We start from the raw sequence: 26,681 nt of genomic DNA on the forward strand, positions 1-26,681 counted from the left end.
CATCAACAATACCCAGGAGCTTCCTAATTGGGTTTTCCACTTGGCTCTCCCCCTTACAGATGATCCCCAAACAACAGCTTGAATTACAGATTAAAGTCATTGTTCATTCTGCCTCCTAAACTGTCTTCATCATGTCCAATTGCATTGGGAATAAAATGAAATTTTAAAAAGACATTCAAGGACCTTCATGTCTGGCCCCATCCAAGACTACTGTCCTTGTCCCTTGCTGTGTTCAGGAAGAAGTGATTTCTGCGGTAAGCCTCTGTTTAACTGATCACTGTGTACTTTACTCTTGGTGACTTTTTGTCTTCAAGCTTTGCTTGGTGAAATGTTGATGAGCCTATGAGAGTCAGCAAAGTCAGCTCTAGAGCCCTCTTATGCAATTAACTGAATACCCCCGATTTGTATTCCCAGCATACTTTGTTAACATTAACACTGTATTATGTTTTATGGTGTGTGGCCTTTTCTGTTGTTCATTGTGAGAACCCTGAGAAGCATCCCTTATTATTTCCCTCCATGGTACTAAGTATAGATTTTGCTGTTTGTGTATGTATACTGCCTCCCCGATGGTACTGTCTACAAAACAGTGATATTTTTAATGTAAATCTTTTCCTATCTCCTGTCTCTGATGATCTCAGACTTACTATAAAATATATTTAGAATCAAGTGATTAAGATTATATAGCAACTCCCAAGTTATGCCTTTATTGCCTTATTTTACATACCCTGAAATCCATAAATACTGCTTTATTTGTTTGAGGCAGAGTCTCATTTTGTTGCCCAAGTTGGCTTGGAATTTCCTCTATAGCCTAGACAGGCCTTGAACTCATGGTGAACCGCCTCCTCAACCTTCTAGCTGTAGGTGTGACTCACATATATACTTTAAAGAAGACACACAGATTCCATTTTTCCAAACTGTTTTATTCTTCTTAAAGAGGTAGAGTCTCTTAAGGTGAGATTTAGGGAACTTTGTTACCAGAGAGTACCACACCTAACTAAGGTAAACAGCAGCAGGAAGAACAAAAAATGAGACCATTTGCATTCAAAGCAAACATCAGTAGAGGACTGAAAAGACAGCTCAGCTGAGAGCACCCGCTGCCTTTAGAGAGGTCCTGGGTTTGGTTCTCAGCACCCACATGGCAGTTAATAACTGCTCATAACTCCAGTTCCTTGAGATCTGATGTCTACCAGGCACTCATGTGGTGCGCACACACACACACACACACACACACACACACACACACACACACACACACATTCATACATAGACATGAAATAAAAATTTAAAAAAATCTTTAAAAGGCAGCAAATACACAAATGCATCTAGAACAACATGTAGGGGAGTACTCTAGAAACAAAAATATCGTTGCTATAATAATATAACCCTACAATCCTTCAATACAGTTCCTCATATTGTGGTCGCCTCCAGCTGTTACAGGATATTTGGTTACACTGTCTGAAGATGCCTCTGTTTCACTTAACCTGCCTAGGCCACCTTCTGATTGGTTTAATAAAGAACTGAATGGCCAATAGCTAGGCAGGAGAAGGATGGGCAGGACTTCCAGTGAGAGAGTGGGAGTGACTCAAGGGAAGAATTTGAGAGGTAGGAGGTTTGCCAGCCAGACATGGAGGAAATTGGACCTAAGGTATTGAGGAGAGGTAACGAGCCACATGGCAGAATGTTGATTAATATAAACAGGTTAATTTAAGTTTTAAGAGATAGTTGGGAACAAGCCTAAGCTAAGGTCAAGCTTTCATAATTTAAAAAAATGTCCTGTGCCATTATTTGGGAGCTGGTCACCCAAAGAATGTCTGAGTATACCCAACCATAAAATTATTTTATTGCTACTTCATAATTATAACTTTGCTACTGTTATGATTTGTAATGTAAATATCTGTGTTTTCCAATGGTCTTAGGTGATCCCTGTGAAAGGGTCATTCGATGCCCCTGAGTCATATGACCCACAGGTTGAGAATCACTGCTCTGATTCCTGCTGCAGTGATAAGACATCCCCACCTGCCCCTTTGTTCCTTGTTCCTTGGGATTCCTTCAGAGTCTCCGGAGCCAAGTCCCAAGCATCACAGCCATGCAACCCACAGAGGCTGTTCAGGGAGGACTGAGCCCAGATACCCCTCTGACCTGTGTGAGTCATTGGCCAGAGCAGTCAATTCCAGGACAGGCTCTCTCCTTTCTCTTCTCTGATGCAGAACATGAGAAACAACTATCTGAGAACCCAAATCACAGTGGCATATATTATACAATGGTGGGCAAAGGGCCTGCCTGAATACGATTGTAACGTGGGACCCCGTCAAAGGGACCTACACTGAGACAGGCCTGTGGTCAACAGTGGGCAGAGTCTATTGGAGAACCCTCTTCATCTACTCAGTCAACAGCACCAGCAGCCTGTAGAAACTGCAGGGTCAATCCTGTCACCCGAGGTTCCGAGTAATAGGGAGCACTCTTACCTAAACCCTGATTCACAGGAAGAAAACCCCAGCATGGAGCCCCAAGTTTTCCAGGGAAGGGCTGGAACTCTGGTCTAACAATTCAGATGACAGCCTCAAATCTGAGGAAGGGTTTGGAATCATAACAGAGTTTTTGGGCAGGCAATTAATGAGGCTTTGCTCAAAGATACAATGCTCAACATTTCTGAAGAAACCACTATGTTTGTCTGAATAAAAAGTATTTATATTCTATTGAAATGTGCTTTACAAAAACACATTTCAGTAGAACATGAGGCCTGGCTTCTTGACAGACAAAACAAAACAAGAGGCAGGTTTGTGGGGAGGTGGGCTCTGCTCCGGGAGTTGCCACCAGCTCCTATCCAGTGACTGACTAGATCCTGTGACTCATCAGAGACTCATAGGTGAAGGGGTTTGAGAAAAAGAATCCTATCAGAGGGAATAAATTCTCCCTTTTTGGATAGCTAGTTGATATCAGGCTGCCAACAGTGTTTCTTCTCCATGTATTTCTTTGGGTAGGAGTGAGGTAGGTAGGTTGTATGTGTGTGACAGGGAGGAGGCTGCTCTTTTTGGCCTGAGGCTACATGAAAATGGAAGTTAAAAAAGCTAAAGAAGAAGGAGAAAAGTGTAAGAATAAGTCTCCTTGAGCATAAGGGGAAGGCAGCTGAACAGAACATGTTCCCCCTGAAAAGGTCCCTGTAGCTAGTTTAAAGACTTCATAGAACATCCCTGAGAAAATGGCATATAAGCCTTCCCTAAATTCCTGATGGACTAGAGTGGTACAGATGAACTTTAAAGTCAGGTAAAATATATATAATTTGAAGATAAAGACCCTAGAGACTGCCTCTGTTTAGTGTGGGAAAGTGATGCAGGGTTAAGCCATGTAGTGGCTCATGACAACTGAGAAGTGACATGGAAAGGTATCACTGCTCCTGGTGGCCAGGCTGTGACAGGGAACGTTGACTCACAGTATTTATCAGATAAGTGTGGCCGTTTTAAATGGCAAGCTTTGTGACTTTAACAAATACTTAATTTTATACCTAGGATTCAAAAGCATTGATTCATTTTGGGCAGTGCTAGGATTTGAGTATGGGTTGTCCCAGCCATGTTGAACTTGGTCTCCAGGGTACCAGCTGGGAAGCAGTAGTGCCCTCGAGAGATGCTTGGTTAGGAGGAATTAATGCCACTCTCATAGGAATGGTTAATTCTTATGGGACCTGATTAGTTGCCATAAGAGTGGGTTATCTCAAAACAAGGCAGTTCCCCGTTTTGTTTCTGCTGTACATTCCTGCTCTCAGGCTTGAAGGAGCACATATGATGTTCTTGTTGGTATTACGTGCCTGGACTTCCCAGTGCATGGGGAACATGACCCCAAATACAAGCCTCTTTCACTTATAAACTAGCCAGTCTCTGATACTTTCTTCTAGAAAATGAACTAAGACAGGAAAGTTGTAGCTTCACACCACACTGAGTTGATGGCAGCCATATAAAATACAGTTCAAAAGTTTAGGAAGAAAAGGGCTCCCGACTGTCTGGCTTTGTCACATGAAATCTTCAATGTGATGGAAAGAGTCAGAAGAAGATTTGTGACTCTTAAGAATGTGGGTACACAAGCAGAGAACGCCATCACACCATCACAAGCCACAGAGTGCTGTGGTTCGGACATTCTCCTAAGCCCCAGGCTGCTTTGTCTCAAAGGCTGAAGATGATTCAGAAGTAAAAACAAACACTTTGTCAATGTTGAATTGATTTTTTCTTGAGAAAACAAACAAACAAATCCAAAGCAGAACGACACTGCGAAGACACATATAAAGCCTGCAGGTCCTCAAGTCACAGGTGGCCCCAGTCCATCAGTCTAGGAAGAGTATGCTGTGAAAGTTGTACACACACACACACACACACACACACACACACACACACACACACACGCGCGCACCCTGTCTTTGCTTACACTGCTTTGTCTCTTAGTATGCTTTCTTCCCCCAAAGCTTCCCTTACTTCAAAGTGTCCCTTACCCAAAGTGTCCCTTACTTCAAAGGATCTGGTGCTGCAGTGTTCCCTAACTTCCCAGGGGGGGAAGCATCCCTGCCAATTCTCCCTCCCCCCAGCAACTTTCAGACTTCTCCAAGAAGCTCTTGTTTCTTTGTTTGCATTTAAGAGGTCAGAGCAGCTAACATTTTAGAACTGTAATTCCCATGGTCCTAGCAGCCTTCTCTGTAGATTTAATGCTCCTTCATGGCAGGAACCATATTCAATTGTGTTGTCCCTGGAGGCCCCCATCTTAGTCCCAGTAGCAGTGTCAGCAAATCTGGAAATGTCAGCTGGATTGGATATTTGACTTCAGATTTGGGGATGCTTTAAGTCCAACATAGGCACAAATCTGGTGCTGACACATAGATACCATTCCCATCCTCCCTCCCCACTGAGACAGGGTTGTCTAGCACTAGCTGTCGTAGAACTCACTCTGCAGACCAGGCTGGCCCCAAACTCAGAGATTCACCAGCCTCTGCCTCCTGAGTTTTGGGATTCAAGGTGTGCACCATCACTGCCTGGCTAAAAATAATATGGAACATTTTATGAATTTACATGTCATCCTTGCACAGGGGCTATGCTAATCTTCGCAGTATCATTCCACATTTAGTATATGACGTAGTATCAGAATAGATCAAAACACAGTTAAAAAGAAAATGGCTGTTGGTTAAGCTGCTCCATTAGGGATTGAGTTAGCAACTAACTCCTTTCTTCCATAGTCTAGAATTCTGGACTCTCCATTTGTCCATATTTTGCCTCTTAGGAATCAAAACAGAAGGAGACAGACAGGGGAAAATAAAAGGTATTTCCGATTCCCTATCAGCTCTTCTATGGAACCAAAACGGCATTCTTGCTGGTCACACTCGGGCTGGCGCCTGAGCTAATGGATGGAATTTGGCTAGGCTGCCCTGCCCAGCACCAGCGTTATGAACTCTTCCTCTGAGCCATCAGTATGTGCAGTTTCTAACCTTGCAAGCCAAGCTCAGCACAATAAGAACAGAGAGGGTTGGAAGGACGCACCCACTGAGAAAGCCAGATCAAAATCATTTACAGCCATTTCCAGCGATGAGAAAAAGGTGTCTCCATACAGTGTGAACCCGTTCAGCACTTGTGGCTTTTAAAATTGGGAACTGACGTGAAAGCCATGGAAGCCAGGGGGTCATTTTAGCTCGGATAAAAAGTGAGGTCAGAGCTGCTTGCAGTTTTTTCCCTTCATTTTAAATTCCCTTGGTAGTCCTAGGAACAGGGGCATGCGTTAATTTCAAACAAGAATCTTCATTGTTTGCATAGCACGCGGCCATCCAGTTAATTAGAAAAACATTTTTCCCCAAATTAAATTTCCCTAGAAAAACAATGATTTCAATTAAGGGCAAAGTATCCCCACCCCCCAAAACACCCCAATATCAGGAACACTTTCTTGCACCTACTCCTTCTAGAAGACTAGAAGCAAGGTTGGCATCTGGAGGCTGTATTTGTCTATTTATTGTTAGAGTCTGCCATCTACAAAAGTAGCCTGGGCTAATTTCCTGCATGTATTCTCTGTGCCCTTAGGTTTTGCTTGTCCTGTGCCAATGCTACACTGAGATACAGCCAGGGACAAAAACGTGTAAACATCCACATTTTTTTTTAAAGTAGTAAGCAAACACCACTAAAGGTCTGCTCCATCCTCTTTATCTTCCGCTTCTGAATTCCCTGACAGTTAAACCGCTGTGACTTCCTGTGAATTTATTCTTTCCCTCGATCCTTTCAGATGTCTAGATGGGCAATATTATTTTCTATTGTTCTTACTACCTCCAATAGTTCACTCTATCTTGCCACACACAGCACAAAATGCGCTTTGAATACTTCGGTCTTTCAGAAGCCCAGTTGCTTCCAGCCAAATGTCTCCTGTAAGTTTCATGGGACCTTTTCCTCTCAGATGCTGTCCTACCCTTAGCCAGAAGAGGGGTGCCTTTCAGTGAATTTTACCTCAGTAGGTTCTGCAGTCTGGGATGGCAAAGTCTAAGGAATTTGCCCCAGTCAAGGAAATGGGTACCCCGTAATCCTCAAGCCCCAAGCATCTCCCGAGTTGATTTATCTACTGGCTTTTTTAGGCTATTAAATGAAGTGTTTGGGAATGACAATGTACAGAGTTCAAAATCCACTTATCACGTTGCATTCAGGACCATGCAGTATAACAGGGTGGCTTTTTAGGTGACATAGACTGGGAGATATAGGAAGGCAGAGCTGATTCCAGGAGCCCTACAGAATGTGTGATATCCCAGACTGCAGTTAGCTCATAGAAATCACTAAAATGATAGAAATCTGGTCAACAACGATCACTAAAAAGTAAATTATATCAGTGGAAAGGTAAATAAACAATACCAAGAAACAGCCAATTCTCAGAGTCAGTCCTCTATGCTTTACTCATACACTCCTGAGGTTACACACTCCTGTGTCTATGTCTGAGCACTGGGCAATGTTGTCCTGCCGCATCTTCTCAGCACCTTTCAGGTGAAGTCATGTGATCTTGGAACTGTCCACAGATGGGATATTTACACCATAGAATCAGCAGATGATATAAATCATAGCTTGTTTTATTGTTTCAATGAACTGTCTAGACCAAGTATCAGCAAACTGTCATTCCAGATCTGACCCAAGGTGGTTTTAGTTTTTTTTTTTTTTTTTTTTTTTTTTTGCATTTTTTAAAGGATTGTAAAAACAAAACATACACATAAAGATATGTGACAGAGACCATATGTAGCTCACAAAGCCCAATTTATTTAGTCTTTGGTCTTTTGGAGAGGAAGTTTACTGATCCATGGTCTAGATTTAAGAAAGTAATGGAGAAGATATTAATAATGCAGGTTAAAGGGAAAATTTTCAGGACCAGTAAGATGGCTCAGCAGGTAAAGGCGCTTGCTGCCAAACTTGATGACCTGAGTTTGACTCCCATAACCCACTTGATGGAAGGAGAGTGTTAATTCCTGCAGGTTGTTCTCAGACACTCCTCCACACATAAGTCATGATATGTTTGTGCCTGCATGTGTGCACACACATATATAAGCAAATAAATATGCAATTGTAAGTGAAAGATTTCTGTGGCAGTTGCATAGTAATCACCCGAAGAATTGAGAAAATATTCTTCTAATATTTTAAAACCATGACTTGGTTTATCAAGGCTGTTGCTATGGCATTGGTAAGCAAGTCAGTTCCTAAGAGGATTTCATTCCTTCATTTTTGTCTTGCTATAGTTAAGTGAATGGAAATAGCCAATATTAACATCAGAATTGTACATACATATATTAATTATGACTGTTGGCTACAGATCCAGGGGCTCAAATAAATAAGCAAATGCATCTGGGGAGAGTTATTGGATTTTAAGGACTTTGCAATAAAGAATATTGTGTATTTTATTGGTATTTATAAATCACATGCTAGCAGTAAAAATCATACTAGATTCATTTGTATTTATGTACGCATGTATACATCAACACACATACCTCCATCCCACCAAGGAGCAAGGTAAGCATTACCTTTGTGTCAGTGGATGTAATAATAACTGATATAGTAACTGGATATATAATGCCTGAAGAGTTTTCTGGTATAAATTAGGTAACATTCTGATGGTACTGATGGTAATGGTAAAAAATAAAATAATGCCCCCCACCAAGTAGGTAAAATGGCACAGTGAGGGTCAGATGGTCAGTTACCAAGTACTTGCTGCCTAAAAGGCCTGAGAAGTGGCCAGCAGAATGTCCATCCTTGCTATATCAATTCTGTCTGCTTTATTCAGGACTGGTCCAGAAAATGGCATTGGACATAGTGTATAAGGTAGGCAGCTTTGAACTTGACTGAACAACTGCATGGTGACAGAGTCAGGGCTGACGAACAAAACTGAAGGTTGACCATTTATTTGCTGGGAAAATACCAGTCCAGTCCTCCTGAAGGCATGAGTGTCCCATGCCTAAGTGTTCTATTAAAATTATGTCTTATTATTATTTGTAAGAATAATTTATTATCATACATTGCTATTACATTTTACTCTATGGTTATCTGGGCTTCGTGAATAGGCAGTTTTAGGACACTATGAACTGAAAATAGATTCATAGTTCACTCTTCCAGATAAACCCCACTGTTTCTTTTTCTTTGGAACACTGCCATAGTGTAGAGTTGAAAGATGTCCAGCTAGATTGTCACTTGCTTAGACTTTTTTTTTTTTTTTTTTTTTTTTTTGAGGAGAAACTGTTAGGATCATTTTTGTTCATCAAAGAAGCATTTGCTTGTTTAAGACTGGGATGAGCAATAATAGTAGGGGCTCAGAACTGAATGGCAGTTAGCGATCCCCAGGCAAGGGTTAAGGGTAGGAGCCACCAAATAGAACAGGGGACTGTGAGTCTTGTGAATGTATATTCTGTATTCCCATGACAGCTACACGTGGGAATGGGAGCCAAGACAATTGTTGAATAGAGGAGGGGTGGGGAGAGAAGGAAAGAAGGGAGGAAGGGAAGGGAGGGAGGGAAGGAGGAGGAAGCAGCCATGTAACAGTCACAGAAGACTTGGAGAAACTGCTGGATAAATTGAGTCCGCTTCAGACTATGCAGCCATCCATCCTCCTTCCTCTCCACCACCCTCTAGTAACTTTTTAGAGCATGCCCATTTCCCAACAAAGCTTCTCCTTTGTTCCACCTGCTTGTTTCTTCCCTGGCTGGAGACATGCAAGCTTAAGTATGCCATAGGAGGACAGATGTGGGAACAAACGAATTCCCAAGTGGTGACTCAGGGTCTAAAGGAATTTGAAAGAGAACAAAAATTAGTCAGTAAATAGGAAGGAGAAGGGACCACCTCAGGAGTAGCCAGGGGAGGTCTCCTTTCTGTCTCAGGATGGGGAATGTGCTGTTTGGGGCTCTTCTTTCTGTGTTTGTTTTCACATTCTACTGTAAATTACTCCGCAAGGTACCTTATTGATCCTGAAAAAAATCCAATCTTTAGATTTTTTTCCCATCAAGGCAAGAAAATGTGTTCCATGGCTTCCTAGGGAGATGAAGAACCTTATTCTCTACTCCCAGGCCCAGCCTGAGCTTCTGTGGGGAGGTTCAGCCTGGGCGATGTCCACATGTCCACATAGGAGCTCTTTTCTTGGGGAATCTCACAAAGGCTTTAGGGCATCAAAGAAATCATATTGAAAGCAATACATCTGTGTGTTCTTCAGATTCCCTGGAGGGTGAAGCATCAAGAGGTACACTGTATCTCCTAGAGGGGTGTTACAAAGGGACAGATTACTTTCCTGGAGGCATTATCTCTCATAGTGTTTGCCTTTAAAATTTCAGCATTCATCAAGTTCATTGGAGCCAGTGGTTTAGACCTAGACAATATAATATTGAACATTTTCAAGCATATCAGATATATATGTAGGTTGGCCCATACATGCCCTTTTCTTGGACCATGACTACAACGTAGTAGGTGCCCAAGAAAGATATATGGAAGGAGTGAATGCATTTAATAAAGCAGTTTGTCAGATTCTAGTTGAAAAGGAAGAACAAAATCACTATTTTCTAAGTATTCCAAAGAGGTCACCATTGTTAAGGGGGGTAGAGAAAAGTCCTCTTCAGTTCTTAGCATGTCTTTCACCTCTTACTGTTCTAAGATAGCCAAGATGGGACAGAGAAGTTATTGGCAATAATTACATCTTGGGAGGAAGGTGCTTGTCCCATGTATGGTGGAAAGGGAACCCTGTTGACTTCCTGGAAGGAGTGGCCTAATAGGTGTACACGAATAAAGATTGAATTCTATATAGATATCAAGCTACTAGTTGGCACATGTGAGAGAAAATCAAGTCCAACTTTAAATCTTATGATGACTGACTGATTCATTGATAGGTCTCTGAGACCCCTTTAGGGACCAGACACTGGAAAATGCTGGGATGCAAATATGAATGCATCCCGATTTTCATTCTCAAGACTGTGATTCACTGGCTGACAAGTAAATGTGAAAATCCGAACAGATTGCTATGGAAGAGCTGGGCTCCAGAGTGGGGCCAATTTTGAAAGCTTGGGGCAAAGTTGGGTAGAGATCCAGGAGGGTGGGCGGGGCCGGCTCCTGGCAGAACCCTGTGTGGGTCTGTTAAGGGAGGAGAGTGGGGCAGAGTGCTCCAGGCACTGACTGCAGTGTGTGTAAAGGCACAGAATCATGGAGTGGCCATTGTAGGAAACAGAAGTGAGATGAGTCAGAGAGCGGTTGCTTCCATCGGGGATGAGATGGGGCTGGGAGCAGGGTCTGCGCCATGCTAAGACAGGGCAGTGTTATTTAAAGATACTTGTGAATGGTTGAAAAACCGGGCCGCTGTATCCAATTTGCTTTGTAGGAAGCCCACGGTTGTAGTTTGTGGAGGAGAACCGAAGAGAGCTCAGTCTGTACAGACTGGTAGGTATAGCCCAGCTCTCCTGCTCTGCACAGGAGGGTGAGAATTCCACCTTGGCAGCTGGGGGAGGAGCAAGCTGTGCCACTTCTCTTCCAGCCACCTCAGCTGTGGCTCTCTGGAGCACCTGCGAGCGGAGTTTTAATGTAAACCCAAATGTTTGGCATCCAGGTCTCTCACAGGCATGGCGAATGCTGAAGTTCAGCACCCCCACTCCTTAAAACCCAAATCAAATATAGTCACATCAGAAACTGCGAGCTCTCTCCAGGTGAGTGTAACTGGTCTCCGTTCTACCCAGAATCCAGTGGCAAACAGCCATAAAAATACTGGCTTCTCGTTGCCCATTTAATATTTATGTAGCTGTCGCCATCTCGGTTTTACACATTCAAAAGCCCTCAGAGTTGGTTGGCTATGAGGTGAGCTGCAATCCCTTCTGACAGCAGGTCTTTTGGGGGATGCTTTCATCCATAAACAACACTCAGATAGTGGCAGGAGATCAAAGAAACACTTCATCACCACGGGGGCTGCTTTAGCTGTCCCTCCCACCCCCCCAAAGCCTTTCTCATTGCAGGGAAGAAATTTCTAAGGGTCAATGCAAACTTGCCTGAGGGCAAAGCACCCATGTCCAGGCACATGGACATGCAGACCACATCCCCTGCAGGGAACTGAAGAGAGAAAATGGAAAGATATGACCAAGGAAGGTGGACCTGGGACTGGTAGCTGCCCACCTAACCCTCCTAACAACAGGAACTTCCTGCAGGGTTATGACATTTGGTTTATGCTGCCTTCTGTCTTTTTCTCTTCAAACTTCACAACGACCCTTTATATGTATTCCTTCTTTCAGAGTTAAAGCTCTTGACTTCATTAGCCTGAGAACACTGTCCACATCCACCTCGGGAAGGGGTGGGGGAAGGGCAGGCTGCCTTTGAAAAGCAGCGCCTCTTTTGCTCAGGGATATAACAAAACTTTAGTACATACTCAAATTGAGAGGAAAGCAATTGCCTAGAGGTTTGAAGGTTTTGATTTTGAGAGGATCTGAAGGGGCAGTTCTATGGAGCCCTCTCACAATGAAGGGAGTGGGGAGTGGGGGTTTGTTTTCCTGGGGGCTCACCCCTTGGTATAGGAACCCACTTCTTTGCAAGAACCTGGAAAAGATTTAGTAGGGGTGATACTGGTTCCATTCAGGTTTTCCACTGTGTGTACATGTGTGGAGGTCAGAGGACAACCATGGACATCATCAATCAGAAGCCATCTAGCTTATTTTTTGACACAGGGTTTTCACTTGCCAAGTAGGCTAGGGTGGCTTAGCCAAAGAACTCCCATCTTGGTCTCCTCCACCACCATGATTACAAATGTACACCATCGCACTTGGATTTTCTCATGGATTCTGGGGATCAAACTCAGGTCCCGGTGCTTGTAAGACAGAACAGACTGAGCTGTCTTCCTAGCCCAGGCTTTCCACTTTTAATAATGGCAGTTACATTTAGCTATCTGTATCCACAGGTTCCAGCCCAGTACATTCTACCAGAGATCAAAAATATGAATTAAAGGGGGGAGGGTGCGAGGGATGGAGAGATGACTTAAATGTTAGGCCTCTTTCAAAGGATGAGTTTGGTTTCCAGCACCACACTGGGAAGTTCACAACTCTGGCTCCAAACCAAACTCCTGGCCTCTGTGGGCATCTGCATTCATACACACATGCTTACCCACATACACACATGCTTAACAATAGTAAAAAATAAATGTTAAAGAGAAATGAATTGAACTGAATATGGACAAACTTCTTTGTCATTATTTTCTAGACAATGTAGCAAAACGATATATTTAGAATTTTTTGCTTTATTCAGTGTTAGTGGTGGTTTGAATAGAAATGGCCCCTATAGGCTCATATATTTGATTGTTTGGGAGTGGCACGAGGAGGTGGGACCTTGCTGGAGTAGATGTGGCCTTGCTGACAGCAGTGTGTCCTTGGGAGTGGGTTTTGGAGTTTCAAATGCTCAAGCTAGGCCTAATGTCTCTCTCTTCCTGCTGCCTGCTGATCCAGATGAGGAACTCTCAGCTCCTTCTCCAGTATCATGTCTGCCTGAGTGCTACCATGCTTCCTTCCATGATGACAAAAGACTAAACCTCTGAACCTGTAAGCCAGCCCCAATTAAATGTTTTCCTTTATAAGATTTGGCGTGGTCATGGTGTCTCTTTGCAGTAATAGGAACCATAACTAAGAGAGTGTTATAAGTAGTCTATAAATGATTTAAAGTTTACCAAAGGGTGGGCTAAGGTTACATGCAAGTACTGGGCTATTTTATGGAATAGAATTTTGGGGAAAACCAAATCCCTGTGGACGCTGAGAGGGTGTACCACATTTCAATGATACTTACCATTTGGATAACATTCATGCCTCTCTAAGCAAAGCTCTACCCTTCTAAATATCTGGAGATTGAAGGCACCTTGCCAAGCATTGTGAACACAAAAGAGGTGTGGTTATCTTTTGCCCTTGAAGAATTCATACCTCCTGATAGCAGATGAAGAGACAACTCAAGAGAATGAGATTCAACCTGTATTAGTCACGTGAGTAAATTGTTGAAGTTCAAAGACAAACAAAGCTTTAAATGTCAACTTCACACAGGTTAGAGAGTCATTTGGGAAGAGAGATTCTCAACTGAGAAAATGCCTCAATACGCCTGGCCTGTCAGTAAGTTTGTAGTACACAGAGCAAGCAATGCTCTATGGCCTCTGCATCAGCTCCTGCCTCCAGGTTCCTGCCCTGTTTGGGTTCCTTCCTTGATTGCCTTTGATGACAAACTGTGATGTGGAAGTGTAAGCCATATAAACCCTTTCTTCTGCAAGGTGCTTTTGGTCATGGTGTCTTGTCACAGCAATAGAAACCCTAACTAGACAGGGAGGACAACTGGATACATTTAACACCCATTAAACTTTGGCATTCTCACCCCTATAGATCAGGAAGACAAACTATTCCAGGGACTTCCTGGAGAATTTACTAGAGATGGGCCTCTAGCCTCACTTGAAGTATGTGTGACAATGGCTTCTGTCTTCTGTAGAACCTGTGATGTAGGATCATTGGGTGGTCTGCCAAGTCATTCCCTATCAACACTGGTAGTGCAGAAATCCTATGCAGACCTGGTGGTCCTTCTCACACATATTTTTATTCTTGTTACCTCACCAAGATGAGTCTACTGGGTACCTTAAGAACTGACTACCTCATCAGCCTGTGGCTGAGCTGATGGTTGCCCCTAAATGTCTTCTGCATGGACCAACTACAGTCCCAGGACTAACATATGGCTTTCTCCATTTTGGAAAACTGGTGGAGGATACTATGTGAAGTTAAGCCTTTGAACACCTGCCATTGAGCTCCAGTAGGAAATGAAGTGAGAGCTAGAGACCAGACAGAGGCTTCAGGGGGACTGTGTTGCTCTGGCCATTCTCTTTAAGAGACAGAGTACCCCCATTTTAGGCAGAATTCCAAAAGCCTAGTGATGTGTGAAGGCAGAAGTTGAGATGTCAGGTATCTGACATGGCTACCTCCCAATAGATTATTTCAAAGAATTTTGAATGGTAAACTTTCATATTAAGCTGGTGATTATCCTTAGCACACACTTACTCATAAGTTCCCAGAGTATCTGAAAGTAGAGACAGGAAGAGTGTGAGTTTCTAGCCACCCATGACTCCACGAGACCCTCCATGAAACAAAGCAAAAGAATGTTCACTGTCCTTATCTGTTTCTAAATGTTCTTGCCATTTTTTTTTTATTTCTTTAAGCTTCGAAATAAAAAGGAATGTAAGATGACCGCTGGTCTTGTTTTCCCAAAAGCATTTCAGACACTGGATACCAATTACTTAGTTTTCTAAAAATTATAATGGCATATACAAAGAAGAAATATTTTAACATGCGAGGTGGAGGTGTGTGGCTGGGTGCTGCCTGAAACTGTTAGATGAAGAGGAGAAAGTTTATTTTAGTATATACTGTATAAAAAGGCTGAGATAAAACTTCATGACCTAGGAAACCCATTGAAGAATAATCTTCAATGAGTGACCACACAAAACACTCCCAACACAAGTACCATGCATTAGTAAGGTTCACTATGATCGATCACTGTTGCAAAAAAAAAAAAAAAAAAAAAAAAAGTTTACTCCTATAGCAAATTATCTGTCCATTAATTATCTAATATTAGAAGAGAAGTGGTTTTAGAATTGTATATGGGTTTGTATGAAAGAAGGCTTTGTTGTTGGAAGATGACATCATGCATGGAACAATTGGTACCACTGTAAAAGGTGATTCCTCCACTTTGCTTGTTTCTAGAGATGTCATGTCAGTTCTTGACTTTCCTTAGATTCCCTTTCCATGTACAAAAGAATAGAGAATGTTTTGCAATAAATCTAGGTGATGGTATGTTGTTTCTGGAGTAAAGCAAGAAGGTACCCAATTGGATATGAAATGACATAGTGACAAAAAGAGCCCTTCACACCCATTGGAAGTGTCTACCTGTGATAACCACACAGAGTCTTTAACTGGGAGCTTATATGTCAGAAATCAGGAATCTAAAGATACTGTTGTTGTTATTGTTTGGTTGTATCTACCAAAGACTTAAGATTGGAGACCCAGTAGGGTCTATGTGCCAGTACAGTTTGTTATTGTTTTGTATTTTCCTTGGCAAGCAGAGCCATTGTGACCATGACCATCTCAAAAGGCAGCTGTTGTCAAAGTGGTTTCAAATTAGCTAAGAAAGCTAAGTGCTGTTTTCTTGGGACAGTGCCCTGTTCATCGAATGAGTATCAAATGAATGAGAGGAAGAATGCTGAGAAACATTTACTAGCTCTCTCCCCATCTTCTTTTCCTTTTCCGGCTTCCTCTCTCAATCAAACTGGCTTCACCCTGAGCCTACAGACACTTCACACGGTGCCTACATATTCCTTACCAAGGTGTCCAATTCCTCTGAGCCTAGAGTCTTGCAGCATTATTTTCTGCTTCCCCAATAGTTTCTGAATTCCCTCATTATCAAAACTCCAAGCCTAGCTATGGCAAGGAAAGTGAAACTTCTAATTAAAAGTTACAGAATTCATTGATGATTATATGAAACTATGAGTGATGATGATAGCAGAAAGATGTGCCCTGAGATGATATATTTTAATGTGTTCCATTATAAAGGTGAGAGATCCAGCAACATGATAACTGTTACCATTTTCCAAACCAAACCCATTCGCTTGGCTGCTTAATTGGTGAACCATTGGTTCTTATATATGCTGAACTCCATCACTGTATTCAGAGTTAGGCACAATCACCTGCACCCAAGGTATAATGTCACCTCTTTTGCACTCAAAGAAGGCAGACGAGTGAGAGCGATGTTGAATGAAAAACATTAACTTTCCCATAATATTAAACACAAAGGAAATATGATGCTTCATTTCTCTGGTGTCAGAACCATAATGATCATTTAAACTAGTTGCTATGCGTCTCATAGCCCATAATCACAAGACTGATGGGGACCACAAGGATGCTAAAACTAAACAGCTGTGTTTTAATTTTACTTTCTGAGTGCGACCCGAGGCTGCTTTAAGATAGCTGTTTTTCCTAGTGCTTCTCAAATTATATTTATTCGTTGCCTCATTCATTTTTCATCCATCCATGCAGCCATTTATTTATTCAATCTGAATGTCGGGAGTGGGAGGGGGAGAGGTGAAAAGACTTTCCATGCAGAGGAAATGGCATACAGAATGGTGCAAAGGCATGAGATTATGCAGTGAAGTCACTGAAGGTAGGCAAACTTCTCTGGGGTTTGGGGACACAAAATGTGGGGTGATTAGTGGTGGCAGATGAAACTGGAAGGCTGTGTTACAAGCTGGTTATTAAAAATTTGTCCATGTACTATGGAGTATAGACCAGGCAGGGATTGACAAACTGAATGAGACCTCTCCAAAGAATAAAGTCTTGTTCTTAACTTTGTTACTTAGCATTCTGACCAGGGCTGTGGGTAACTCTACTGTCCTGATTGGGGGCTGGCCAGCAGCCTAGCCAGTTTAATCTGATGGGTTGGTTCCCAGGGTCTATGCAGTTAAAAATGCAGAGAATTGGGGCTGAGCTGTGAACCTCTGAACCCAGTGGAAGTAGCAAGGGTTTAAGACACCCTTCACATGGACTTGTTACTCTCATCCCCTGGAGATCAGAGGAGAACCAAGCTTCTCTTGTTGAAAATTCTCAACATCAGCAAACTCAAGAAATCTCACCTCTGTCTGCAAATTTCTCAGATTTGGGCAAGGTGCATTAACCCCTCGAATTCTTTGTTTAGGCACCTGACCCCATTGTAGTTTCTGTTGAGGTTTGTTTGGGAAATAACAGTGAATTGGGAGTCAGCAGTCTCAAGATTTTGTCTCAGCTCTATCAAATAATGTGACTTTGACCTTAGTTTCTAAGAAATAGATGGGACTAGATGATAATAGTTGAGTTTCTTTTGTTCCAGGATCCCAGGGTATTTCTCTCTCTCCATTCCTCCCTCTCTCTCTCTCTCTCTCTCTCTCTCTCTCTCTCTCTCTCTCTCTCTCTGCTCTCAGAGTTTGTGATTTTTGTGTATGCTCTTTAAGGTTTCATCACATTTTAAATAAAAAATCTTTCTAAGAACTGATTTGCACTTTACTCCTTTTGTTACTCTCATAACTCTAAAAAAAAAAAAAAAAAAAAAATTCTGATTCTTTTGTTTGTTTTACTGGGTTTGGACTTTTCCGGAATTAGACCAGACAAACTGAGCAGAGGCTTGCCAGGCCAAATCCTTGTCTTCTGATCTGAAGAGGAACACTGGACCAACACAAACACATTCTTTCGCTGTGCTAATTCCTCAGCAAACAGCAAAGAATTCGCCACCACACTGTCAAGTATGCTGGGCTGCTAAATGCCTGGGAAGGGCACTCGTAGAAAACAGAGGAATGAACTATCACTTAAAAAGGGAATCTCTAGAAATCATTGAATAATTGAGAACAAACAAGTGTACTGACAATTGCAGGAAAAAAAACCTGACAATTTCTATCGAGTGATTATAGAACTTACCAGGTGAAAACCACTCACATAGAAGTTGCAAGAAATCAGAGTCCTTGCTTAACAAAACAGAATGGATTCCTATGGAGGGAACGAACCAGTGATGTGGGAAAGATGAACCCTCCAGGAAGTGTTCCGCCTCCCGCGTACACAAACACTAGCTTAAGACCTAATTCTTTGAAGCCTAAAAAGAACATGGACTTTGGAGAATTCCAGCAAAGTCAGTTTGAGACGGCAAAGACAACGGAAAATCTGTGGTTGCTGTTTTTTATCTTACACAGTGGCTATTGTACATCCAGCTATTTCTTCAAAGTCCTGTACTAGTTAAATTAACGTGAATCTGCTTTTATGAATTTGAAGATAGAAAACACCACTGTCTTTTTATCTTTAGAAAGAACCTGAGGCCACACGGAGTAAGTGGGCTGCTTGGATTCTTACTGTTTCTAGGCAGAGGAATTGGGAAGTGAGTCACATAAAAGAGGAAAAGAATTGTGATTGCCTGCATCAAAAAAAAAAAAAAAAAGAAAGAAAGAAAGAAAGAAAGGGAGGAAGAAAGAAAAAGACAGCCCCTGCTCTCCCTTCACCTCATGTTTAAGAAACAAAATTAGGCACAATGAGATCATTTTGGTCATGATCTAGCTGTCTGAGAATAATTTAGCTTACTGCGGAGCAAGGGTCACCAGAATATCAGTGCAAGCCATGTTGATTGATGTCTGTGTACTCCCCATCGGCCAGTACACAGCTTTTATTTACTTGCACTACAATAGGTTTTTCAGCAAAAAAAAGTATAAAAGCTGTTCTGCTTCCAGACTGCTAAATCTCATCTCTGTTGATCTTAGGTCCTGCGGTCCCCTGCTGCTCAGCTGCCGCCTTTGACCTTTGAGAATATTTTTATTTTTTTTCATAAACATAAAATGTCCCGTGTTTTCATTTGTATTGAGCAGGAGGAATAGGGAAAAGCAGGTCTACCTCGCCTTCCTCTAAGTGCACATTGTCCTTGGATGAGATTTTAAGATTATTACAGCCCAGCTGCTTCCTTGGAATCTCATGAGATGGAGAAATAAATTCTGAGATTTAGGCTTAAAAAAAATCTTAAAAGCATTTTGTGTTTCTAAGTAATGTGATCTCATGACTTCTGCCTAACTCCCAGCTATTAGTCATTTTTAATTTCTGTAGTCAAACCTCGTCTAAATGGCAAGGAGAGACTTGTGTTTTTGTATTGATTTCATGGAATTGGCCACTTGGCTCTTTCAGGAGCTGGTTACTTTGTAAATAGGAAGGATGCTGGCTTCCCAGAGCACATCCCAACTCTCTGTTTTGTATCTTCCGTGACAGTTCTAAAGTAGGTAACTGGGTGAGAGCTTTGGGTTAGATGGCCTAAGCTGTAGGCACTCTGACCAACCGCCCTCTCCAATTGTCTGTCAGTTGCATATAGTTCATGAAAGATAAACTCTCTGGCTGCCTCCTTCCTCTTTTGCTAAGGCCATGAGGGCAACACCTTTGTTGGTCCCATGTAAAAAAAAAAAAAAAAAAAAAAAGATGCACAGGTGTCATTATCCTAACCCACCAGGAGCAACTCAGAGCTATTGATTTATAGCTGAAGCCAGGGTTTAATAAATTAAGGTTTCTAAAAGAAAAAAATCATGACGTGCTTAAACAGATGGGAGACCTTGAACACCTCCTCAAATGATGTGGGAGCATGCTCAGGAAATGATGGGCCAGCCAACTGGTAGACCAGTGAAATGCTTAGTTGTTTGTATGTCATAAAATGCTCTTCTAGAATGTTCATACTGAGAAAAGTTGCAGTGATTTTAGTTTATGAAGCAAACTTCTAGATAGCTAGTAGAAACCTGGTTCTAAGATCAATTCAGCTTAGTGTTTCTGATATAGGCATGCCCAGCTGGACTGATCTAGACTTAATATAGCTGAAATTACTTTGTGCTAAGGAAATAAAAACTGTTTTCTGTTTTATTTGTGGTATTCTGATACTCTGGCATTCTGAGCTCTGGGGGGGGGGGGGTTGTGTGTTCCAGAACTCCACAAGCCACAGTTTTTCTTTTGTTTTCCTTTTCCTTCTTTTCATGTGTGAGTGTGTAGTGTCTATGCATTCATGTTTTCATGCACACGTGTTGGTGTGGGTATGTGTACATATATGTGCATACGTGTGCCCACATGTGTGTGCGTGTGCATGCATGTGCACGTGTGTGTATGTGTAGGCTCAATGTTAATGGTGGGAATCTTTTCCCATTGCTCTTCTATCATATTCTTTGAGGAAAGGTATCCAACCAAACCTGGAGCTAGTCTTACTAGCCAGCTTGCTTTGTGTGTGTGTGTGTGTGTGTGTGTGTGTGTGCGCGCGCACGTGCGCGCGCGCATGTGCGTGTCCCTTGTCTAAGCCCTCTGAGGTTGGAGTGCTGCCAGGCCTACTGAATATCTATGTAGGCTCTGAGGATCCAGACCCCAGTCCTCCTAGGGGTTAGGGCAGCAAGCACTTTAAGAGTTGAGCGATTTCCCAAGCCCCAAGCCTAGGCTTTAGACCCCATAACCAAACGCAAAAGATTTATTCTAATGTGTGAGCTCTATTCAATACACAAGAGCCCGAAGCTGTGTCTCACTGATGGGTGTGTAACACAATGTCACAAGCTTGCTCTCTGGAACTTATATTCATCACATACCAGCTGTTAGACTTGGAAACTCCTTCATTTCACCAAGCTTCAACCTCCTCACTTGAAAAATGAAGCCATGTAAGCCGCATAAGTTTGTTGAGAAGGCCACCTGAGCTAAACCATCTAAAACATTTTTCTTGGTGTGTAGTAAGGGCTCAGCAACTAATCCCTGTGATCATTCCCATTGCGTCTTCATTTCTGTCATAAACCAATCTAAGAAACAGCACTTTGTTCAAAACCAGGCTGCTTTTTACCAGGCACATTGATTTTGTTTATTTTGTTAGAAAAGCCAAACCCTTTCTGGGTTTCATGTTTACGTCCAGGGTTGAAGACAGATTCTCTAAGACACCTTGGCCCATGAAATATTTATTTTGGGGACCCCCAAGCTAGAGAATCACCCACATTTTTCTCCTTACTTTCATTTGCCATATTAATCTGGTTCCATGCCAGTAACTTGTTGGGGCAAATTCAAATTAGTATCCATTCCAGATCAATGCAGCAAAAGCTTCATTACGTATTTTCAGGTGGCCACGGGAACCTTGGCAGTTTCAGAGACCAGAGCTAAAGCGATCTTATAAAGCTCCTGTTAGATCAACACTGCGTTGTGCTGGTCTCATGACGACTTTCCCAAAATTACCTCTGAAATGCTAAGCATTTTCCCACTGAGAACCTCACACTAACTCTAACTTACAGCAAAGATCACACTGTACCTGCTCTTAGCCTTGTAAGTCTTACAAAAGCCCTTGGCCAAAAGCAATAAAATCTGACCTGACCTAATCCCGGAGTCGCAATGGGTAATGTGTGTATTTTTCATTCAATAATTTAATGTGGAAATTAACTGCATGTGTCATATATTCCCCCATCTTAAAGGGAGAGGCTTTACGGTTCTAATGTTTCACAAAAATTAAATGCGTAAACACTGTTGTCATTTAAGACTCTCCCCTTCGCTGATAGCTTAAATAAGCACTACAAAAGCCTCCTTTGGAGAAATTTATTATTTCATTTAGGATGGGAGCTCGCCCCATGAAATTCACTCCCTATGCTCAAAGAAACGATAGAAACACATCTTTTTTTTTTTTTTTTTTCTTTTTTTTCTCTCCTTTCTCCCCAAAGATGGGAACTAACTTGCCCATGCTGGTCTTCGGTATTGTGCTCTCTCCTGTTTGTCAAAACAGAGGAGGCACTGCAAAACTTCAGAAATGTTCTTTTTCTTTCTTTCCTGGCACAGGCCAAGGAGTCTGCCTCCTGGGCTGCCCCATGGCATCCCTAGGGACTCTCCTTTAAGGCCGACTCTTCCTATCATGGCTTTCCCCATTGCCTCTTCCTTTCTTGTCTCACCATATTTCTCCTGGCTCTGATGGACTTCATTTTTACTCAGATTTTTTTTTTTTTTAAATTCAGTGGAGTGTTTTGAATGCGCTTTAAGAGCCAATAGTGAAAACTAGACAGTCTTCCCTGATTTCCTATCATTGTCCCCATTCTTAGACTTGCCCAAGCCTCATGAGCATTCTCTGTAGTCTCCATTTGATGAAACAGGAATAGAGACCCCCCTCCCCAATTTCATACAAATGAACACACATAGAAACCTACATTTTTTTGGTTTGTTTTGTTTTTGTATTTTTTTTTTTTTTTTTTTTTTTTTTTTTTTGAGTTACAGTGTCACTCCTACTGGCCTGAGATTCAATACCTATCCAAAGATAAACTTGAACTCTTGGTCTTCTTGCTTTCATTTCTGAAGCACTGAGACCATAGGCACAGCTCCCATGTCCAGCCCTCCCAAAACCTTTTCTGCTTTGTTTTTAAACAATGTTTCTTGGAGGTCTATTAGTCAGCTTGCCATTATAGTGACAGAATGCCTGAGGTGAACAACTTATAAGGAGAAAGAATTGTTTTAGACTTGTGATTCCAGAATTTGATGAAAAAGAAAAAAAGAGCCAAACAAAAACCAAATGACCCCTTTACAATATAGGCTATGGGTCTGTACAGAAAATTCTCAAAAGAAGACATAAAAGGGCCTAAGGCATAGCTAAAAATAAACATTGCTTATCCTTGGCAATTAAGGAAAGGAAAATCAAAGCATCTTTACGATTTCATCTTACCCCAGTCAGAAGAGTTAAAGTCAACAAGACAACTGACAAAAATTCTCAAGAGGATGTGGGGAAAGGAGAACCCTCTTTCACTGATAGTGGGATTTCAAACTGGTACAGGCACAGGGAATCAATGTGGACAACTCTCAAAAAGCTAAAAATAGATGTAGCCTATGAACCAGCTATACAGCTGCTTGGCAACTGCCCAAAGGACTTGACATCCTTCTCCACAGATACTAGATCTGTCATGTTCATCACTGCTCTATTCAACATAACTCAGAAATGGAAACCATCTACTCCAGTTATAAAGGATTTCTCTAATATTTTCTTGTGGAACTTGTATGATTTTTTTTCATATTTAAATATCTGGTCTCATTTTAATTTACCATGCAACAAGCTTGAAGGCATGTCTCTAATTTCATTTTGCTTTTTGATGGTGCTCCCCTAGCATTCTTATTGAGCTGCACATTTTCTCGACTCATAACTGATACCACTTTTATCTTATTGTAACATCCTGTGTCTGGAACTACTCAGTGATTTTCCCCCTTGTAATGCATTAGTCTGTTATAGACTAGCATTGCATTCATTGCTTAATTGTTTTGGCTTTATAATGTGTCAGTTATGTTAGACTAACAGCAATGATGGTGCCATCTTAAGCTTACATAATACACTGTACTGTCCAAAGATTTTTGCATAAATTATCTCATGTGTTTTGAGCTTTATAATATAGGGCAGCTGAAACAGGCACTACTATGCTTACATATAGATGAAGAAACCGAGGCTCAGACAGGGAGAGGTGCTGAACAAGTCTCCAAGGCCAGAAGATGGCAAAGTGATGGCTTGCCTGTGTTCTGGTCTTTGACAGTTTGTGGTTGTATTTAATCAGACTATCTTGTTTTCGCTGGATGTCTCTCTGTCTATCAGGGAGCTCACTGCTAGAGCACAGAGATGAAATGAATGCCAGAGTTCTAAGTCCTTGTAAGATCATTGGCTTTAGTTTGAGAAAGGCATTGAATGATTGGGCAGGAGACCCAAGAGACCACAGACTGATCTTTCTGTCTTCCAGAGAAGGGAACCAAAATTAAGAGAACTTGGGACTTGTGTCACCAAGATCATATAGATATTAAGATGTCAGGGCTGAGTTCAAACTTAGACACAGGTCTTAGCATTTGGTTTGGTAAAGAAGAGGGGGAAAATGTTGGATATATTTCATGGAATTAAATCATTTCTATGTTAATAGCACCTTCAGAGACAGAAGAAAATGTTTGTTTCATTCATGCATTTGACAAATAATCATATGGTAGGCACCATGCTACATATTGGGTTTGTTGTTTTTCAAAGATTTTATTTTAAATTAGGTGTATATGTGTGAGTACATTCACATGAGTGTGGGTGTCATCAGAAGACAGAAGGCGACACTGGGTGCCCTGGAATTGGAGTTATAGATGTCTGTGAACTGCTTTACATGGATACTGGGAACCAAACTGCAGTCCTCCATAAGCACCTTTAACTGCCGAGCCATCTCTCCAGTCCCCGCTCACTAAGTTAATAATAATGAATGACATAGGAACAGTCCTGATCTTTACTGAGACTAGATTTAGAGAGAAAACCTGCGTGAGCAATCAATGTGTGGATAAAGGTGAAATTCCAGTGTGAAAGGGACAGTGAGAGAAACTTGCAGGGCACCTGAAAGAATCCAGCTGGTAGACCTAATTTTGACTGTGGAGACTGGATGGGCCGGAAGAGCTGTCACATCCCCCACCTCTGGGTTACCGCATCCTGCAGCCATCCTGGACATCCAGTTGGCTCAGCTAGGACCCCTTTGTTACTCCATAGTTCCTGCTTTTCTCTCTTTCCTCTTCAATTACCTCCTCCTGAGTGTAGCCAGTGTGCCACCATGACTTTTGTCCACTCACAAACCCTGCTCAACTCCCTATGAATATTTTTTTTCTTAAGATTTATTCAGAATTCAATCTGAGTGTGGTTTCTGTTTTCTCCCTGGACTCTGGCTGATCTAAGGAGCCTACGTTATTTTTATAATTGGAAAATTTTCATTAAAATAATACAAAGGACCACCCCTGCCTCCCACCTCCCAAGAGGAAGCACTCTTTAGGGTGTGGAGAGGCCCCTTGGCTCCCAGACCTGAGGGCGATTATTTTTGTTTCAATTTTGAGCCCTCATATGAAATTAGGCTTCAGGCTAGAACACCTATTTCTTAAAAAAACACACTTTCTCCTGGAGAGAAATTCTAGAAAGCAGTCGCGGGCTATTGACAAACTATAATGCTGCAAAGGGATCTGGCCAAAAAGGGACTCAAGAGAAAAGTGTCTGTTGGGCAAAGGAGGCCTAGACAGTGGCTCTGGGGCTATTACCAGCTAGGTGTCCAGGTGGGCAGTCACGGACAGAGCCAGGCTTCATTCGGTGTCTGCCTGGAGTAGAGACCTGTGGCGTTGGTCACTGGAAACTAACCAGTGTCTGGGCTCAGCAGCTGCCAGGCCCCCTGGGGGTAAGGACTGGGGTCTGCTCAGTCTAGGGATAAAGATGCTGTAAAAGAGGGTGATGGACTGGTTAGGGGTAGGGAGGCTTGGCACATTACCATGCCCAGTTAAGTCCCCATTGGCAGGAGGACTTTGCCCCACAGGAAGTGTGGGGAGGACTCTCACAGTTGCAGGGCAGTGAAGAGCTGTCTGGCAGGGCCTCCCTCTGTGCCAGGAAGCTTCCTGGCTCTGCATTTGCAGAGTGGTGTGGAAGAAGAGGAGGGGGAGGGGGAAGTCTAAACTGCCTTGCCTGTTGGTGGGGTGATGGCAACTTTTGCAGAGACTTCACTGAAAACAGGAGTGTTGGGGAAGCTGGAAGCATGTATGGTGAAGCTGGAGATGCGGGATGAGGGTCTGAGAAGAGTTCTGGGGACATACAGAAGAAAGGGAGGAGACAGAAGGCTCACTCAAAACCATTTTTGACAAAGCCAGTCTGAAATTGCAGTTCAACACTGGACCAGTCGTAAACTTCATTTTCTTTATATTGCAAAAATGAATTCTTCTATTGGCAAGCTGTTTCTCCATAAACCGAAAGTTCCATAAACAAAGAGAATGTGTTCCTCACTGTTTCATACCCAGCACTCCGAACACCTGAAAGGACAAGTGCTTTTCATTGCCCAGTGAAGGAAGGGATGGTAAATGGTGTATATGTTGTAAGTCATTGAGTCAGAAACCTCCTAGGGTGAGAATTACATTGGTCTTGTTCATTGCCGTGTCCATGGCGACCAGAAAAGTGCCTGACATGTCATGGGTGACATGCATGAGTTATTGAATAGCCATAGGCTTCCTTATGGAGAAAACCAGTGACAAAGGTCTCTGTAGTACTCACAGTGCCTAATAAATAATAACAAATAATGGTCATCTTACATTTTCCTCTTGCCTTACAGAGCTTCTAAATTCCCAGTTCCTTCTCATCTAGAGCATAGATAACTTCAGTAGCCAGGCTGTAGGCAATAAAGATGCAAAGGTTTGTAAGATACCATTTCTGTGTGTGTATGAATGAGAGTGTGTGTGGATGAGAGAGAGGAGAGAGAGAGAGAGAGAGAGAGAGAGAGAGAGAGAGAGAGAGAGAAAGAGAGTTCCTGTGTGAGTATAAGTAGCAAGTGAGTACTTGCTACTGTGTAATATGGAGAGCAGAGGAAAACCTCAGATGTTGGTTCTTCCCTTCTAGCTTATTTGAAACTGGGTCTCAGGTTCACTGCTGCGTACTCCAGGCTGGCTGGTTGTAGACTTATAAGAATATTTCTATCCGTCTCCATCTTGCTGTAGGAATGCCGGGATTATAGGTTAATGCTACCTTGCCTGGCTTTCTGTGGGTTCTGGGGCTCGAATTGAAGTCCTCACACTTGTGTGCCAACTTCCTTACCCACTGAGCTATCTCCTCAACCCAAGACACCATTTCCTGTGGCACTCAGGTCTTCCACATAGTCAGGTATGAAGACGGAGGCAGTGCCGCCTA

At 42.3% G+C, this 26,681-nt stretch overlaps 1 protein-coding gene and 1 non-coding gene across 7 annotated transcripts in view; both read right to left on the bottom strand.

Annotated features, from left to right (window-relative positions):
* The window catches only part of Ankfn1 (ankyrin repeat and fibronectin type III domain containing 1), a 369,637-nt gene that overhangs the window by 68,274 nt on the left and 274,682 nt on the right, over positions 1 to 26,681 (bottom strand). The gene's annotated exons all lie outside the window — the stretch shown is intronic.
* Positions 5,021 to 5,129, bottom strand: LOC127221785 (U6 spliceosomal RNA). The gene has a single exon (XR_007834496.1). It is a non-coding gene; the product is annotated as a U6 spliceosomal RNA (small nuclear RNA).

The sequence above is a fragment of the Phodopus roborovskii genome, unplaced genomic scaffold, assembly GCF_943737965.1.
Source record: "Phodopus roborovskii unplaced genomic scaffold, PHOROB, whole genome shotgun sequence".
Classification (NCBI taxonomy): domain Eukaryota; kingdom Metazoa; phylum Chordata; class Mammalia; order Rodentia; family Cricetidae; genus Phodopus; species Phodopus roborovskii.